Genomic DNA, 19,928 nt, shown 5'->3' with positions numbered 1-19,928 from the left:
TTCGTCAGTCTTGATGACGTTAATATCACAATGAAAACTACTGAGACACTAAAAGTATCAACGAATACCCTGTTTAGTGACAAATGGTTCAATTTGGTCTTACATACATACATTTAGAGACAAATGGTTCTAATGGGCCTTACACACAATTACTGAGCGATAACTGTTCCAAATAGGCCTTACACACACACTCAATGAGAGACAACTGGTCCAAATAGGCCTTAAATACACTCACTAAGAGACAACTGGTCCAAATAGGCCTTACAGACACTCACAGAGAGACAACTATACCAAATAGGCCTTACATACACTCACTGAGCGACAAATGGTCCAAATAGGCCTTACATACACTCACTGAGAGACAACTGGTCCAAATAGGGCTAACATACACTCACTGAGAGACAACTGGTCCAAATAGGCCTTACACACACACTCAATGAGAGACAACTGGTCCAAATAGGCCTTAAATCCACTCACTGAGAGACAACTGGTCCAAATAGGCCTTACAGACACTCACTGAGAGACAACTGGTCCAAATAGGGCTAACATACACTCACTGAGCCATAACTGTTCCAAATAGGCCTTACACACACACTCAATGAGAGACAACTGGTCCAAATAGGCCTTAATACACTCACTGAGAGACAACTGGTCCAAATAGGCCTTAAATACACTCACTGAGAGACAATTGGTCCAAATAGGGCTAACATACACTCACTGAGCGATAACTGTTCCAAATAGGCCTTACACACACACTCAATGAAAGACAACTGGTCCAAATAGGCCTTAAATACACTCACTGAGAGAAAACTGGTCCAAATAGGCCTTACAGACATTCACAGAGAGAAAACTGTACCAAATAGGCCTTACATACACTCACTGAGCGACAAATGGTCCAAATAGGCCTTACATACAATCACTGAGTGACAACTGGTCCAAATAGGCCTTACATACACTCACTGAGAGACAACTGGTCGAAATAGGCCTTAAATACACTCACTGAGAGACAACTGGTCCAAATAGGCCTTACAGACACTCACAGAGAGACAACTGTACCAAATAAGCCTTACATACACTCACTGAGCGACAAATGGTCCAAATAGGCCTTACAGACACTCACTGAGAGACAACTGGTCCAAATAGGCCTAACATACACTCACTGAGAGACAACTGGTCCAAATAGGCCTTACATACACCCACTGAGATACAACTGTTCCAAATAGGCCTTACATACACTCACAGAGAGACAAATGGTCCAAAAAGGCCTTACATACACTCACTGAGAAACAACTGGTCCAAATAGGCCTTACAGACACCCACTGAGAGACAACTGGTCCAAAATAGACCTTACATACACTCATTTAGAGACAAATGGTCCGAAAAGGCCTTATAGACACTCACTGAGAGGCAATTGGTCCCGAAAGGCCTTACACACACCCACTGAGAGACAACCGTTCCAAATAGGCCTAACATACACTCACTGAGAGACAACTGGTCCAAATAGGCCTTACAGACACTCACCGGGAGACAACTAGTCCAAATAGGTCTTACAAACACTCACTGAAAGACAACTGGTTCAAATAGGCCTTACATACACTCACTGAGAGACAAATAGTCCAAATAGGCCTTACAGACACTCACTGAGAGACAACTGGTCCAAATAGGCCTTACATACACTCACTGAGAGGCAATTGGTCCCAAAAGGCCTTACACACACCCACTGAGAGACAACCGTTCCAAATAGGCCTAACATACACTCACTGAGAGACAACTGGTCCAAATAGGCCTTACAGACACTCATCGGGAGACAACTGGTCCAAATAGGTCTTACAAACACTCACTGAGAGACAACTGGTTCAAATAGGCCTTACATACACTCACTGAGAGACAAATAGTCCAAATAGGCCTTACAGACACTCCCTGAGAGACAAATGGTCCAAATAGACCTTGCATACACCCACTGAGAGGCAACTGGTCCAAAAAGGTCTTACAGACACTCACTGAGAGACAACTGGTCAAAATAGGCCTTACAGACACTCACCGAGAGACAACTGGTCCAAATAGACCTTACAAACACTCACTGAGAGACAAATGGTTCTAATGGGCATTACACACAATCACTGAGCGATAACTGTTCCAAATAGGCCTTACACACACACTCAATGAGAGACAACTGTTCAAAATAGACCTTACATACACTCACTGAGAGACAAATGGTCCAAAAAGGCCTTACATACACTCACTGAGAGACAACTGGTCCAAATAGGCCTTACAGACACTCACTGAGAGACAACTGGTCCAAAAAGGCCTTACATACACTCACTGAGAGACAACTGGTCCAAATAAGCCTAACATACACTCACTGAGAGACAACTGGTCCAAAAAGGCCTTACATACACTCACTGAGAGACAACTGGTCCAAATAAGCCTAACATATACTCACTGAGTGACAACTGGTCCAAAAAGGCCTTACATACACTCACTGAGAGACAACTGGTCCAAATAGGCCTTACAAACACTCACTGAGAGACAACTGGTCCAAATAGGCCTAACATACACCCACTGAGAGACAACTGGTCCAAATAGGCCTAATATACACCCACTGAGAGACTACTGGTCCCAATAGGCCTTACATACACTCACTGAGATACAACTGATCCAAAAAGGCCTTATATACACTCACTGAGAGACAACTGGTCCAAATAGGCCTAACATACACCCACTGAGAGACTACTGGTCCCAATAGGCCTTACATACACTCACTGAGAGACAACTGGGCCAAATAGGCCTTACAAACACTCACTGAGAGACAACTGGTCCAAATAGGCCTAATATACACCCACTGAGAGACTACTGGTCCCAATAGGCCTTACATACACTCACTGAGATACAACTGGTCCAAAAAGGCCTTACATACACTCACTGAGAGACAACTGGTCCAAATAGGCCTAACATACACCCACTGAGAGACAACTGGTCAAAAAGGCCTTACATACACTCACTGAGATACAACTGGTCCAAATAGGCCTTACAAACACTCATTGAGAGACAACTGGTCCAAATAGGCCTAATATACACCCACTGAGAGACTACTGGTCCCAATAGGCCTTACATACACTCACTGAGAGACAACTGGTCCAATTAGGCCTTACAAACACTCACTGAGAGACAACTGGTCCAAATAGGCCTAATATACACTCACTGAGAGACTACTGGTCCAAATAGGCCTTACATACACACATTGAGATACAACTGGTCCAAAAAGGCCTTACATACACTCACTGAAAGACAACTGGTCAAAATAGGCCTAACATACACCCACTGAGAGACAACTGGTCAAAAAGGCCTTACATACACCCACTGAGATACAACTGGTCCAAATAGGCCTTACAAACACTCACTGAGATACAACTGGTCCAAATAGGCCTAACATACACCCACTGAGAGACAACTGGTCAAAAAGGCCTTACATACACCCACTGAGATACAACTGGTCCAAATCGGCCTTACAAACACCCACTGAGATACAACTGGTCCAAATAGGCCTAACATACACCCACTGAGAGACAACTGGTCAAAAAGGCCTTACATACACTCACTGAGATACAACTGGTCCAAATAGGCCTTACAAACACTCACTGAGAGACAACTGGTCCAAATAGGCCTAATATACACCCACTGAGAGACTACTGGTCCCAATAGGCCTTACATACACTCACTGAGATACAACTGGTCCAAAAAGGCCTTACATACACTCACTGAGAGACAACTGGTCCAAATAGGCCTAACATACACCCGCTGAGAGACAACTGGTCAAAAAGGCCTTACATACACTCACTGAGCGACAACTGGTCCAAATAGGCCTTACATACACTCATTTAGAGACAAATGGTCCAAATAGGCCTTACATACACTCACAGAGCGACAACTGGTCAAAATAGGCCTTACATACACTCATTTAGAGACAAATGGTCCAAATAGGCCTTTCATACACTCACTGAGAGACAACTGGTTCAAATAGGCCTTACATACACCCACTGAGAGACAACTGGTCCAAATAGGCCTTACATACACCCACTGAGAGACAACTGGTCCAAATAGGCCTAACATACACTCACTGAGAGACAACTGGTCCAAATAGGCCTTACATACACCCACTGAGAGACAACTGGTCCAAATAGGCCTTACAAACACTCACTGAGAGACAACTGGTCAAATTAGGCCTACATACACTCACTGAGAGACAACTGGTCCAAATAGGCCTTACAAACACTCACTGAGAGACAACTGGTCCAAATAGGCCTTACATACACTCACTGAGAGACAACTGGTCAAATTAGGCCTACATACACTCACTGAGAGACAAATGGTCCAAATAAGCCTAACATACACCCACTGAGAGACAACTGGTCAAAATAGGCATAACATACACTCACTGAGAGACAACTGGTCAAATTAGGCCTACATACACTCACTGAGAGACAAATGGTCCAATAGGCCTAACATACACCCACTGAGATACAACTGGTCAAAATAGGCATAACATACACTCACTGAGAGACAACTGGTCAAATTAGGCCTATATACACTCACTGAGAGACAAATGATCCAAATAGGCCAGATGTGGACAGATATGCCATATTTGCCGAGAAAATACGAAAAAATATGGATGAAATCGGCACGTTTATTTGTAAACATTGCCTCCTTAGTCACAATCTGTTCAATAACTTTTTTATCTTTAGTTATGCTACCAAACTAAGATGTCGATCGAAGAATATGTTTTTCGCCACATACTTGACGCATACATTTTTCAAAATTTAAAGAAAAAGTCCACTTACCAGGCAAAAGTTGGTACCTGAATCGGTACTTTTCGTTCTAAATCCGCCATTTTGTTTGTGTTTGCCATGGAACTTTTTTCTCACTTAATGTTTGCATGTCTCCCCCTTGAATAATACTACCAAACTAAAACAGGCTTAATCTTAAACTTTTAATCTCAACTAGTTTATAAGGCCATAACTTCACACGTGTCGTAATATTTAGCAATACCTACATCTCTTATCCCAACATGTATAAATACTAGCAAACTCAAACAAAAAACGTAATCGGAGATAACCTCAACTTAAAACAATAAAGCAAAAACATGTATCAACACCATATCATACCATGACAATTACAGGGATAAGCCCAGAAGTAATACAGCAAACAATGGTAACCATATTAATGAGCACAAGGTAAGGGCCCGGACGACACTGAACGAGAGACACACACATAAAAACACCACAAATCACAAACCACACACGCATCAACATCGGATAATGATGGGACGGCCAGTGACTGGAACACGCGTCTACTGAAAATCACAGCAGTGCATATGGCCATAATATGTCCCAACATTTGTCCATTGTTATATAAATATTATATAAACATCATAAGTTAAAGTCAGGAAGTTAACCAGCTAACAATATCGAGTGGAGTTTTCTTATGCTTTTCTTATTATGTCCATGCTGGTGCTTTTGGCGAGTACAAGACCAAATTGTACGTTTTCATAATGGCCTTGATAGAGCATTGATGGGGTATTTTAAGCTATACAACGTATCAAAAGAATAACTTAGAATAGTAGCTTAATTTGAAATTACTCGTCAAGCTTTGGTATAATGTCGCATAGTAATGATTAAAATGATAATAATGATAATAATGATTTAATCAATGGCCATTTTTAGACTCAAGAAAATACATTCCATGGCAATTTTGCGTGTTTTCGGAACAAACATATTCAAACAACTGCAAAATGTGAATTACATTAATTTAAAGTCTTACCATTTCAAAAATGCTGCATTTGTTTTTGAGTATTTTAGGGTTTTTAGATCGTGCATTTGTCTGTTGAAGAAATTTCCCGACCCACACCCCTAAAATCGTCCACGTTTGCTTGTTATGTCAATATGGGACAAATAGATAATAAAATACGCTCGAAATGCATCATTTCGAAATTGGCGAAAGTCAAGAGGTTACGCCTCTAAGATACGCCCCCTCTACCGTCAAACTCTGAGATATTGGCGATTTATTTCCCGATCTGGCAATTTTCTTCTCTGTTCATATGTCATATTTTCCCCCTGTTACCACAAGGCAATATAGCTTAACGTAATTTAATGTATGACATTTGCGTAACATAGCCGTAAGCACTAGCGGAGGATACAATTATGCGTTTACTGCCATGATTACATGCATTTCACTTTGAAAGCTTTTAAGAACCAAGTGTTCATATACTTGTATATAATTGCGAATGAAATTCCAATTAAAAAGGATTGGCAATTTCCCTCCTCAATAGTAATAAAATGAATCTGCGTCATAAGGGGTAACAACTGTGGCGGTGACAGTTTAAGAGATGGTAGTTATTACTCAGAGGTTGAGAAGAGGTGTTTTTTATTGTTCCGCGATTCTTTTTACTCTCTTCCATTAGATATCAAAGCAAAAAGGTTCGTGGACTGTAATCCTACCTACCTACTTACCTACCCACCTGCCTGCCTGCTAACCCGCCTGCTTACCCGACTGCCTGCCTGCCTACCCGCCCGCCTGCTCGCCCGCCTGCCTGCCTGCCTACCTGCCCGCCTGCTCGCCTGCCTTTCTACCTACTTGCATATAACACAAAACTAACCTACTTACCTACATTAATATACCTAGCTACCCACCAAAAAGTTAGCAATAAAGAAAGTAAATATATTTTACTTTTATCGTATGTCTTCCCTTCATGATCAATGTTATAAGCTGAACAATCGTTTACTTCATCAATATTGAATGTAAAGTAATTTCGTTTTTACATGTCAATATTCTTGAAATATTACCCTCAGGCAATACACCCTTTGATCTCATGTCATTAAATAAAGAAACTTACAAATTGTCCAAAGTCAGAGTAGCAGGACTTTACCTTCATAAAGATATTGCAATTTTTAAACAGTAAACCGACTAAGAGCCCACTACTACTTGCAGCAGTTAATTAAGTTATGCTTAGAGGCCACTGTCATTTGTAGCAGTTAATCAAGTTCCGCTAAGAACGTATTGTTATTTGTGGCAGTTAATTAAGTTCCGCTAAGAACCTACTGTTATTTTTGGCAGTTTATCAAGTTCCGCTAAGAACGTACTGTTATTTGTGGCAGTTAATCAAGTTCCGCTAAGAACGTACTATTATTTGTGGCAGTTAATCAAGTTCCGCTAAGAACCTACTGTTATTTGTGGCAGATAATCAAGTTCCGCTAAGAACGTACTGTTATTTGTGGCAGATAAGCAAGTTCCGCTAAGAACCCATTACTACTGGTAGCAGTTAATCAAGTTCTGCTAAAAGCCAACTGCAATTTGTAACAATTAAGTAAGAGCCCACTTCTACATGCAGCAGTTAATCAAGTTCCACTCAGGGTAAACTGCTAGTGGTAGCAGTTTATCAAGATCCAATAAGAGCACACTGAAACTTGTATCTGCTAATCAAGATCCACTAAAACCCCACTGGTAATAGTAATAGTTTATCAAATTTATCAGGTCCCTCTGTATGAGTCAATCAAGTTCAGCTAAGAGCCCACTGGAATTGGTAATAGTTGATGAAATTACACTAAGGGCCCACTGTAGCAGTTAATCAAGTTCAGCTAAGACTGGTATTGGTAGCAGTTAACAAAGTCCCACTAAAAGCCTACTGGCATGGGTAATTGTTTATCAAATAACACTAAGAGAAGTTCCGCTATAACCACACTGACATTGGTAGCAGTTAATCAACTTTTTCTTAGAGCCCACTGAAACTGGTAGCAGTTAATCAAATTCCGCTAAGAACCCACTTATATTGTTGACATTTAATCTAGCTCCGCTTAGAGCCTACTGCTATTGATCGCAGATAATAAGGGTCCACCTAGAACACGAAATAGACATAGCCAATATAAAGTTAATTAAAATATCGAGTGAAAAATATAAAATGTATTAAGTATCAATCACTGTTTTTGAAGCATTATTATAATCATCAAAAGGTTTCATTACTTTTGTTCATCCGATATAATTACGTTCACTTTACGCAAAACTAATTTTACCTAAAGTGTGCATGCTGCATTCATTTTAAATCAGAAATATTGAATGAAGGCATATTTGAAATACAGGCTATACAACAGGAAATTGGATTTACCCTTGGCCTATTTGGCGAGTCCCTTTAGTTTCTACTATTTTGTCAAATGCCTTGGGCTGGCGTCCGTATTCCGTTATCATGAAATACAGGCGTGCATGATGTGCAATATACAAGTTAGAATTTTAATAGATTTACAATGGAAGGGAAGCACAAATAATGTTTTATTACTAAATCAGGACATTCAACGTGAACATGTCGTATTAGTGCGGCCATTATTGAAACTACGAAACAGTGCAAACCCACAGTGAAAACTTAATAATCTATTGTGAACAAATTTGTATTAAGTTTGAAACTCATGTTAGTGTTAAAAGTGTGCAATATAAGGCTATTGACACTATAGAATTAAATCGATTCCTCGGTTATTACATTTGTCTTGTTGCATAAAAAACGTTTCAAACCTTATTAGTATACGGACGCCCGCAAACTGCGCTTTATAATGATGATGATGAAGAAGAAGAACGTTTATTCAATGTAATATAACACACAATATATATTTGAAATAGGCCAACACGACCCGTGATCAAATTCATCGAATACAATGGCTTACGAATACAAATTGAAATAGCGAACAAGTAAAGTATAAACAAGTATAATTGTATCAAATAAATAGCAGCTGTAACTAGAGTTTGATATACATATCATTAATACATAAATGGACTTAACTTTTACATAGAATATTCTATCATATTATAAACAACAGTATCTATAGAATTTGATAAACATATCATGAAAGACACCTGACTTATGCACTATATCCATGCACTGGAATAACTAAACGGAACTAATACTATAAACTTCTTGCAATACAAAAAGTTTTATAAATAAACAAAACAGGTGTCAGGTTTTATAACCAATTTTCATTTAATCAGGAAAAAGTGACTTAAAGGAACGTTGTGAAGTTAAATAAATTTGTAAAAGGAGTGTATGATGATATGAGATTTTTCTGTAACATTTTTACATCGAAATGGAAACTCTTATGACAGTATGAATATGTTTTGTATCAAAATGCTCGAAACTATCAAACTAACAATATATTGATGAAAGTTGGTGATTTTTTCATTAAACAAATATCTTGAAAATTTACTTTCTAGCAACAAAACTGAGTTTCTTTAGACAGGAACAGTTAGCACAAAGCTTCACTATGTTGTTTAATATTGTTTAGCATTTATGCACCTAAATTTGAATGCGATCGCTCCTCCAACTGTGAAATTTGCTCAGCTCCCCAAAGCAAAAAAACATGCACTTAGTGGTACATGCATTATGGTTGCTAAGATAACATAGAAACATGACTTTCGGTAGCTTTTTTGTGAATTTGGTCCTTTAAAACAACGTTTTACCTAGTGGCGATTCATTTATTGAGACACTTTTATTTATTGACAATGGCATACGCGTATTATGCAATTACATGAATGTACCAAGGAATGCGACATACTTTTTAAACCTTCAAAACATAACCGCAAACAAAAAGCGGTAATAATCGCGCGGCCTTTTGTGTAAGAAAAACATATGACGAAATATGGTAATATTGAGTGATTAATTGGCTATTGATGGCTCCCAAATTAAGATAGGCAGGACAATGCTGTTGATAGCTAAATACTTACCTACCAACCCACCTATCCACCTACCTACCTACCAACCCACCTATCCACCTACCTGCCTGCCTGCCCACATATCCACCTACCTGCCTGCCTGCCCACCTATCCAACTACCTGCCTGCCTGCCCACCTATCCACCTACCTGCCTGCCTGCCCACCTATCCACCTACCTGCCTGCCTGCCCACCTATCCACCTACCTACCTGCCAGCCCACCTATCCATCTACCTGCCTGCCTGCCCACCTATCCACATACCTGCCTGCCTGCCCACCTATCCACCTGCCTGCCTGCCTGCCCACCTATCCACCTACCTGCCTGCCTGCCCACCTATCCACCTACCTGCCTGCCTGCCCACCTATCCACCTACCTGCCTGCCTGCCCACCTATCCACCTACCTGCCTGCCTGCCCAACTATCCACCTACCTGCCTGCCTGCCCACCTATCCACCTACCTGCCTGCCTGCCCACCTATCCACCTACCTGCCTGCCTGCCCACCTATCCACCTACCTGCCTGCCTGCCCACCTATCCACCTACCTGCCTGCCTGCCCACCTATCCACCTGCCTGCCTGCCTGCCCACCTATCCACATACCTGCCTGCCTACCCACCTATCCACCTGCCTGCCCACCTATCCACCTGCCTGCCTGCCTGCCCACCTATCCACCTGCCTGCCTGCCTGCCCACCTATCCACCTACCTGCCTGCCTGCCCACCTATCCACCTGCCTGCCTGCCTGCCCACCTATCCACCTACCTGCCTGCCTGCCCACCTATCCACCTGCCTGCCTGCCTGCCCACCTATCCACCTGCCTGCCTGCCTGCCCACCTATCCACCTACCTGCCTGCCTGCCCACCTATCCATCTACCTGCCTGCCTGCCCACCTATCCACCTACCTGCCTGCCTGCCCACCTATCCACCTGCCTGCCTGCCTGCCCACCTATCCACCTACCTGCCTGCCTGCCCACCTACTAGAACGCTTTCGAGGTATGGGTAAACGACATCGACGCCGACATCAATGCAATACAGACATAATACATGTTAAAATATGATAGTATGTCACTTATTCAGCGCTGCTTTCTAATATCAATACGTTAATATAATTATTACTATTGCTTGGTTGTAAGCCAAAGATTTACTTACGCAAAACTATTCTTACCTACAGTGTGTATGTCGCCTTGTTTTAAATTAAGCCTCAATTTAACTGCCTCTTAAGCTATGTTGCTCCCAGAATGATAAAAAATACTTTTGAATGCAAATTTAAGATTTTTGAATTTTAATAGGAATGTATTGCATTTGGAATTGCACTAAGCCTATATGTGAACAGTGATACTATAATTATCATCATTGATATATGATTTTATAAAACAGTTATATACGACACTTACATTTTTGTTTTACCCACTGTATGGCCTGACACATTCTTGTATACGATTGTCTATGATATTTAAAGTAGTAATATCTATACATTTATACATTTTCAGAAACAGAATAGTAGAATTTTGTTCGCTTAATTTCCAACTCGTCAACACCTTTTGTTACGCAGAAAGCGGTTCACATGGGTGTTGCGGGCTACAGACTGAGAATGGAACGAAACTGTTTTGGTGAATTTAATTAAATTCAAATAATAACGGCCTGGATGTATGAAGTCTGATCTCACTTCTAATTCTGCAAACGATTTTGAAATAAATGCAATGTCTTTCACATACGATTACGTGAGCAACACAAAGTTAGCAATACTCAGAAAGTAATTAATCTCGATTTTCTCTGTTCAAAAATGGTATAGGCCGAACAATCGTTTACATGTATCCGACGAACTCAAGTCGCTAAACTGAATTCACTTGATTTAATTACTCAACAATCTGTCTGCGTGCACAAACGTGACTAGCATCTCCAGCTATAATTTCCGATGTTCCTCTGTTAGGATTGTGGAAATTAGGAAACCATTGCTGATTTGTCCCGTCAGTAATATGTCCAATTTTGCACGGTTGAAAATATTTTTTACATTGGTCAAATTTCAGGAGTTAAATGCCGAATTAAATAAAATGAGTCCAGAAAGTACGAATGACAATATGCGTGCAGTTAGCGCTACACTTTCATTAACATAAGTTGATTTATGGTGAGCTGAAATATGCCATCATATGTGTTGGCGTTTAGACTGCCGTTTTTACTGTAAACTGCATAACCCGTCGGTGGTAAATTGTCGTGTATATTATCCTGGTTGTATTCCTCAATCGGTGAGTTAAGGAGTTGATAGTGTTGTTTCTACTTTTGCTGTCAATGAACAGTTTTATTTACAAAGAGTGTGCTGGTTTTGTTTTCTTCTCAGGATGTGTTGGTATCGTTAGATATCCAGAATGTATCTTTGATAGTAATTGTCTGTCCACCAATGACTGCGCATGTATAAGATAGGCGAGTTGAACCAATGATACTCACTACGCATAAAATAAACACTGAATGTAAGCTGAGAAGCCGGATACATGATGACATAAAGAAGCAAAGTCTATGGTTAATATTTCTACAGCATGGGAACTTACATCTTTTATCTTTGTTATAAAGTTTAGGTACTGACGGATTGATTCAGGTAATGAATATGGTTGACTCTTGTTTATAATCTGTCCGTCGTCTGTGACAATTCCCTTTTTTTATTAATTCTCCTAATACACCGTCGGGTGAATATCATTCTATCTACGTAAGAATTGTCTTCTTATCGTGAAATATTGTTCATTATATTCATGCAGAAATTTAGACATGCTTGCAATGGAAAAATGGAAAAGAACAAACATGACAACATAGTAAACAATTCAGAAGAATGGTACGTGAATTTGGATAGCAAACAAATCTTCATCACTCTGTCACGTGGGTTAAAAAGAATGACAGTTTCAGAGGGCGAGACTGGCATTGTTAGCGTTGCTTTACTGCTAAAAGACAGTTCAAGCTCAAAAAATCATAAACATTGATCAATTATGACAGTTCAGTCGCACACCAAAGTCATTTATTGTGAGGTAGAAATAACCCCCTAAAATCTTTCCTTCTTTTTAGTTTTTCTTTTACAGAAAATGACGTTTTTGATTAAGAAAACGACGCAATAAATCAGGAAATAAAACTTCACCGAGTAGGCCATTGCTGTGATGGCATGAAAAACGATTCTGTAATTGTTCAGAAAACGTCTTAAATTGAGAAAAATTGTCTTTCACTGATCATTATAAGACAATTTTATCTATTTGAATATTGAATATAATGTCGTTTTAAGTGTCAATAATCTTGAAATAATCCTTTCAGACAACACATCCTGTCATCTAATGTCATGAAGTAAAGAAACTTTTTCCGAATTCTCCAAAGTCAGAGTCGCAGGAATTTACTTACATACACATTCGGCAAATTGTAACAGTTAATCGAAATCCACTATGAGGCACTGCTATCAGAAGCAGTAAATCAAGTTTCACTAAGAACACACCTTTATTTGTAGCAGTTTATCAAGTTATACTAAATGCCTGCTTTTATAAGTGGCAGTTAATCAAGTTAAGCATAGAGCCCACTGCTATTATTAACAGTTCATCAACTTGCACTTACAGCCCACTGCTATTGGTAACAGTTTAACACGTTCCGCTAAGAGTCCACTGCTATTTGAAGCAGTTTATCAAGTTATGCTTAACGGCTAATATTATTGATTGCTGTTAATCAAGATCAGCTAAGAGCACACTGCTATCGATAACAGTAAGTTAAGTTTCACGAAGAACACGCTACTATTTGTAGCAGTTTATCAAGGTATACTAAATGCCTACTTTTATTGGAAGCGTTTAATTAAGTTTAGCTTAAAGCCCTCTGCTATTGGAAGCAGATAATCAAGTTCTACTTAAAGCCTTATTTTATTGAAAGCATTTAATCACGTTCCAGTCAGAGCCCAATGTTATTGGTAGTAGTAAATCTAGTTCCACTAAGAGCCCAGTACGTTTGTAGCAGTTAATTAAAACCGCTAATCAATTCACACTCAGAGTCTACTTGTAATTAATCAAGTTCCGCTTAAAGCCAACTGCTTCTGGAAGCAGTAAATCAAGTTAGAATACCCCAATGGTTAAAATGCTAAACTAGTACGACATGACACAATAAACACTTACAGGTGCGTATAATCAACTATCCTGGAAATTTCTCGAACGTCTCCAATCTCATCCCATAACCGTGGTGTCAATGTACTGTTAAGCTGTAAATCAACAGCTTATAAACAAGTTCAAAATGTGCAACTAATACAGGAAACAGAAAGCACTGCTATCTTGAAGATGCATTTAACCATAACCACGAAAATACATAAATTACTCCGAAAATACAAACAAAGCATCCAAAACTACCCAGTGCACCAAATGCAGAATTAAACAATGAAAGATCAAAACATACCAAAACTCATAATGCTAAAACTAAAACTCTGAACCGCTAAATGAAAACTTCAAGGTGTGTCCAAAAAGTGATGTGTGAAATGAGATCATCTTACGAAAATCCCCCTACATGGCAACGCTAATTTAACAACATAATATTATACATAGGAAATAGTCAAAACGGCAAATTAGCACCGGGTAACACGTTCTTTTATTGGTAGCAGTTCATCTTATTCCTTTTAGAGCCCACAGCTCTTGGTATAAGTCAAAAGGGTTCACCTAGAGTAAGACATAGACGCCAATACAACGTTTATTGCAATCTCGAATATAATACATAAAATGAATTGCGTATTTTTCACTGTTTTTTGAAGCATTATTATTACCATTAAAGAAAACAAGTACATAACTTTTAATCGTCCGGTATAATTATGTATGATATTGGTCCTAGCCTTGTGCATCTATAAAACAAGGTTTTAGCTCTTATTCTTGACTACTGGGCTTGCCACTATAGTTTCCTTTGTACATTTGTGTTAATGTGATAGTATTTCTAGAGGTATTGTGTGAACTTCATGTTAACTTTACGCAAAACTTATGTTACATAAAGTGTACATTTCGCTATGTACTAAATCAGAACGAGCCCCAACCTTAAATGGGTTTTAAGCCGTATATAATTGTCAAGATGATTGCAAATTTGTTTGAAGGCATATTTGAAATATATGCAAATACAACAGGTAATTGGATTTATCTTTGGACTATTTGTCGAGTACCTTTAGTTTCTACTATTTTGTCAAATGCCTCGTGCGGGCGTCCGTATTCTGTTTTAATGTAATGTAGGCATAAATGATATGCAATTTCAAAGTTAGAGCTTTAATAGATTTACAATGGAAGGGAAGCATAGGACATTTTGTATTTTTAAATCAGGACACTCAATGTGAACGTATAAGTGCAAGCCATTCTACAAACTACAAATTGTGCGAACTCACAGTAACACTTTATAAACTGTTGTAAACAAAATGTTTATTAAGTGTGCATCTCATGTTAGAGTATAAAGGTTGAAATGTGAGGTTATTGACACTTTTGGTCTCCACTGTTATTACATTTGCTTTGTTACATGAAAAACGTTTCCATTCATATGAGGATACAAATAATTAGAATACGTACGCCCACAAACTGCGCTAAATAATGCAATACAAAGTATTATATAAACCGAAAAACGTGTCTGGCTCTTTTACCAATTTCCACTTAATTGGGAAAACGTGACTTAAAGGAAAACCTTGGAAGGTCTGGGTGGTTAATGGTGTGGTGTTATTAACTAAGTTGTTGACATTGATTTCATCTGGCATTCGCAGTTACCTCCATTTCATTATAATTATATCGCCATCGTGTTTGCTCTTCTATGAAAAGGTTCGGGATGGGTGAAATAGGTTCATAAATAGACCCGAACGTGTTTGCAAAGGAGTAACAAAGATCAGAACTGAAATTTCAATGTTTTATGCATAACTCTTAGTTACTTATATAGAACAAATTTGTGTCATGTTCGATTCTCTCTTTTCTATAATGGTAGTCAACATCTTTGATATATCCTAGTTTGAGCTAGAAACGGAGGCTATTTCATAGGGTACCTTTATTTCGACTTTCATGGAAGTGTCCTACAGCTTTGGAGGGCCACAGCATGTTTCAATAAAAGCGTTTGTTAGACATAAAATAGTTATCAAAAAATCAAATCCAACCTCTATGCTCACCATTACAGAAAAAAAAACATTCCAATGTGTTTCAGAACATCAATTGCTCAAGTACCGAGAACTGTACCAAAAATATGATAACAAAAATTAATATTAATTTGTATACAACAAGGACAATTAGACCATTGGAATAGATTTGTTCATAGATGTTGAATTAGTTTCATATGATTTCAGAAAACTTTCAAAATGTACTGTTTCTGTCATTGAAATAATTCATAAACCAGGGCATAGACGGAAGCACAAATAATAAGCCATACATGTATGATATCACACCCTACATTGTTTAACATTCAAACAAGTATCTAATTAAAGTGTTTATAACGTTGAATATTTAAGATGCACTCTTATTCCCAAATAAAATATATCAATATTGTTTTTCAATATTTCAAAAAGGATGAATAAATGCCGAAAATAATGATGGTTCTTATGAAGGATTCCAAATTTAATTTTTAAGAAATGAGCATAAAACAGGGTATTTCCACCTCATGAAGACTATAGTAGACAAGGGTTAATCTTTTAGCAAACACAAATCATTTAATATCTTTGCGCTTTCTGCTATTAAATACACGGTTAAAATCTTGTTAAGGGTAATTAATATTTTCCATAAATGCATTATTTAGTAAGAAGTTAAAGGTTTTGCAGTCGAAATTGATGTTTGCTATACATGCGTATGTATTAAGTTTGAATAAGAGTGTCACTTTAATGTATCAATATGCCATGCACTTTATCATTGTCTCCATGTGGGATATAAGTGATCAACATCAATTGATCATTGGTAAATCATGTCTGTGTAATTGTGTCGTGTGCGTCTACAATTACGATGCATTTGTGAGCTATGAAATAGGCATAAACACTCCTTTTAATCATTTCTTTATTTATGTATGTTCAGCTTTTTTATGATCAGGTCGATATCTGTATTTTTTGTCTTTTTGTTACCATGTAATGTAATATATCTATGACGATAGAGTATATTGTTATCCCATGGGGTTAATGACCTTCCAAATATACAAAGTTTGTGGGGAAAGAGTATTACAGTAAGGCCGTAAATCATTCACATGTATCCGACGGTCTCAAGTGGATAAACTGCATTCAGTTGATCTAATTACACAACAATTTGTCTACGTGCACACACGTGACTAGCATCTCAGGCCATAACTTCCGGTGTTCCCCTGTAATTAGAAAACCATTGATGATTTGTCTCCTGTCAGTAACATGTCCCATTCCTCAAGGCCGGACACATGATGATATAATCAAGTTAAGTCTATTGTTAGAGTATGTATCTCTACAGGGGATGTTTGACTACTGCGCTTGTCAGTTGTCACCGTCAATTTCATTGTCCATTTGTGTATTATGTCAAAGATTGTGTCGCTGTCAATGAACACTATGATTCCAGTCCGAGGCGTCACGCGTTTACGTTTAAAAAAATATGCGTTTATATCAGAAACAACGTCTGTGTCTTCATTCTCAAGTGCACAACCTTCGAGAATGGTACTAAAGGTCCTATGGAACTGTGTGTCAAATTGAAATGTGTATGTTTTGCTCGACTATCGATTAATCATTCTGATAAAAATAACATAACTACGAACTGGTGCGAACTCACAATGCAAACAGTATAAACTATTGTGAAAAAAGGGTTTATAAAATGTGCATCTCGTGTTAGTGTATAAAGGTTGCAATGACAGGTAATTGACACTTAATACTAAACATGTCTTCATGGACATAACATAGGCGCTGTAACATAAAATAGTTTCCAACCGTATAAGGATACTTTAATTAGAAAACGCACGCTCGCAAATTGCTTTAGTAATATAACTCAAAAAAAGTGTCCGGCTCAATTAATGATTTCCACTTAATAAAGAAATATAGTTCTCAGCGTTATACCGTATAGCGGAGAACAATTGTCTCAAAATAGCCTGTTAAAAACTGGTTTGGTCAGTTTTGTAGGTGGCGCTATAAAGCGCGAGAAATGACGTAGTTAGGCGGGTAAAGTGGGCTTTGGTCATTTCTACCGAGACTGCTGTTCGGGCAACATCAAACTTGAAGTCGTTGTTTTGTTTTCGTAGAAAGTATTTTACTTACAATGGACGGCTCTGATGTAAATGACTTGATAGAAGCCCGGCTGGCACAGCATAAGAACGATATGCTAGAGCAGATAGGGAACATGTTTAAGCTAAGTACCACTTCTCATTCACAAGAATTGTCGAAAATCAGTAGGATCATTTCTACGGAAACTCCAAAGTTCAAACGCAAATCGAACGAGGAGCAATATAAGATTAATGGAAAGGTTTTAAGGACGCTAGAAAATGCAGTTAACACAGAGGATCAGATAGAGTCAAAAACTTTCATCAAAGAAGGTATTATATCTCTTTACCGATATCTTGAATTTTAGGTTTACAGTTAAACGATCTAATAACATGCTCAAATACTCGTGGAAATCATGAGCTAAACAGCTTGACACGTTATAGTAATAAGAACATGGCAGTGAGAGGTTTAGGATTGTGTAAAATACAAATACAAAGTAAGACATTAAACGTACATTTAGTAATATTATTGAAGTGTTTATTTATAATTGAAACAGAAATTACAGGGCACGTGTTTAATAAGGATTATAGTTTTATTATCGTATAATCTAATAGGCGCATTATCTTTGGAACAGATAAAGAAAGTACACTCATTTTTTTAGCCATGGAGATGCTATCGCACCGTCAAAAATTGGTGATGCTAGATGATTCGAGCGAGCTTGGTTGGCGCGTAGTTCATGAGTACGAGTCTAATCCGTTGGCAGAGGATTCGGAGGACGAAAAGAGGATCATGAAGGCCGAATCTCGCGCGTCCCGGAAGTTTAAGACAGAGAGGGGCCGTAAGACACGTGGGCGTTTTCATCCCTTTCAACGAGGTGCCGGAAGAGCAGTTCAAAGGGCTCAACCTGCGAGCATACCTTCAGCAACATCAACGAAGCCTGGGTTGTTCTTCGACTGTGGGAAGGCCGGTCATTGGAGGCTAGAGTGTCCTAGCAGTTCTAACAATAAGATGAGTATTGGTTATTGTTGTTTTAGTAGTGTAGAAATGCAGCAGTTCGAGGAAGCTGCAGATACACAACAGCTCGAAGAAGCTGTCGATATAACACCGCTCGAGGTAACGGTGGACTACTCACAGCTTGAGAAGGCACGAGAAGTCAGAGAAGTAAGTTCTCAAAAGATTGACACTCACTTCGCGGAATCACCTACTGGTAGGCTTAAAACACATGTTTCGAAATGGCGAGAGGTTTCTGATAATTCTTACATAATAAATGTCATAGAGCAAGGCTACAAATTGCCATTAAAAACACTACCTAAAGAGGCGGAATTAAAAAAAAATAAGTCTGCACTTGAAAACAAAGATTTTGTAAGCAAAGAAATACAATGTTTGTTAGACAAGGGGGTGGTGTTTAAGACGAAAGAAAAACCTATGGTCGTAAACCCACTGACTGTAGCGTATGGGAAGTCAGGAAAACCCAGGTTAGTGCTAGACTGTAGACATATAAACCCTCATTTTCATTTGTTTAGAGTCAAGTTTGAGGACATACATGTATCATATGAGCTTTTCAAACCTGGAACATATGTGTACACGTACGACCTCAAAAGTGCCTACCATCACATTGATATATTCGAACCACATAGGTCGTTTTTGGGGTTCGCCTGGGAAATTAATGGTAAAACGGAATATTTTGCATATGGTTCCTTGCCATTTGGTGTATCCGTTGCTGGTCACATATTCACTAAGGTCTTACGGGTCGTAGTAAATTTTCTGAGGTCAAAAGGACACAAGGTCATTATGTTTCTAGATGACGGCATCGACGGAAAGGAAACATTCTCAGAAGCTCTAGAATCGAGCCATTATGTTGAGCAATCTCTGATTGATTTTGGTTTCTTGTTGGCAAACGAAAAATGTAATTGGCTGCCTAGTCTTAAGGCAGAGTGGCTCGGATATTTTATCAATTTTGATATTAACAGATTTTTTATACAGACGCATAGGATTGAAAAACTAGAACATATTTTACAAAAGGTATTAGACATTGTCTTTAAAGATAAAT

This window comes from Mya arenaria, chromosome 6, assembly GCF_026914265.1.
Source record: "Mya arenaria isolate MELC-2E11 chromosome 6, ASM2691426v1".
In the NCBI taxonomy this organism is placed as follows: Eukaryota; Metazoa; Mollusca; class Bivalvia; order Myida; family Myidae; genus Mya; species Mya arenaria.
This window is presented reverse-complemented; position numbering follows the sequence as displayed.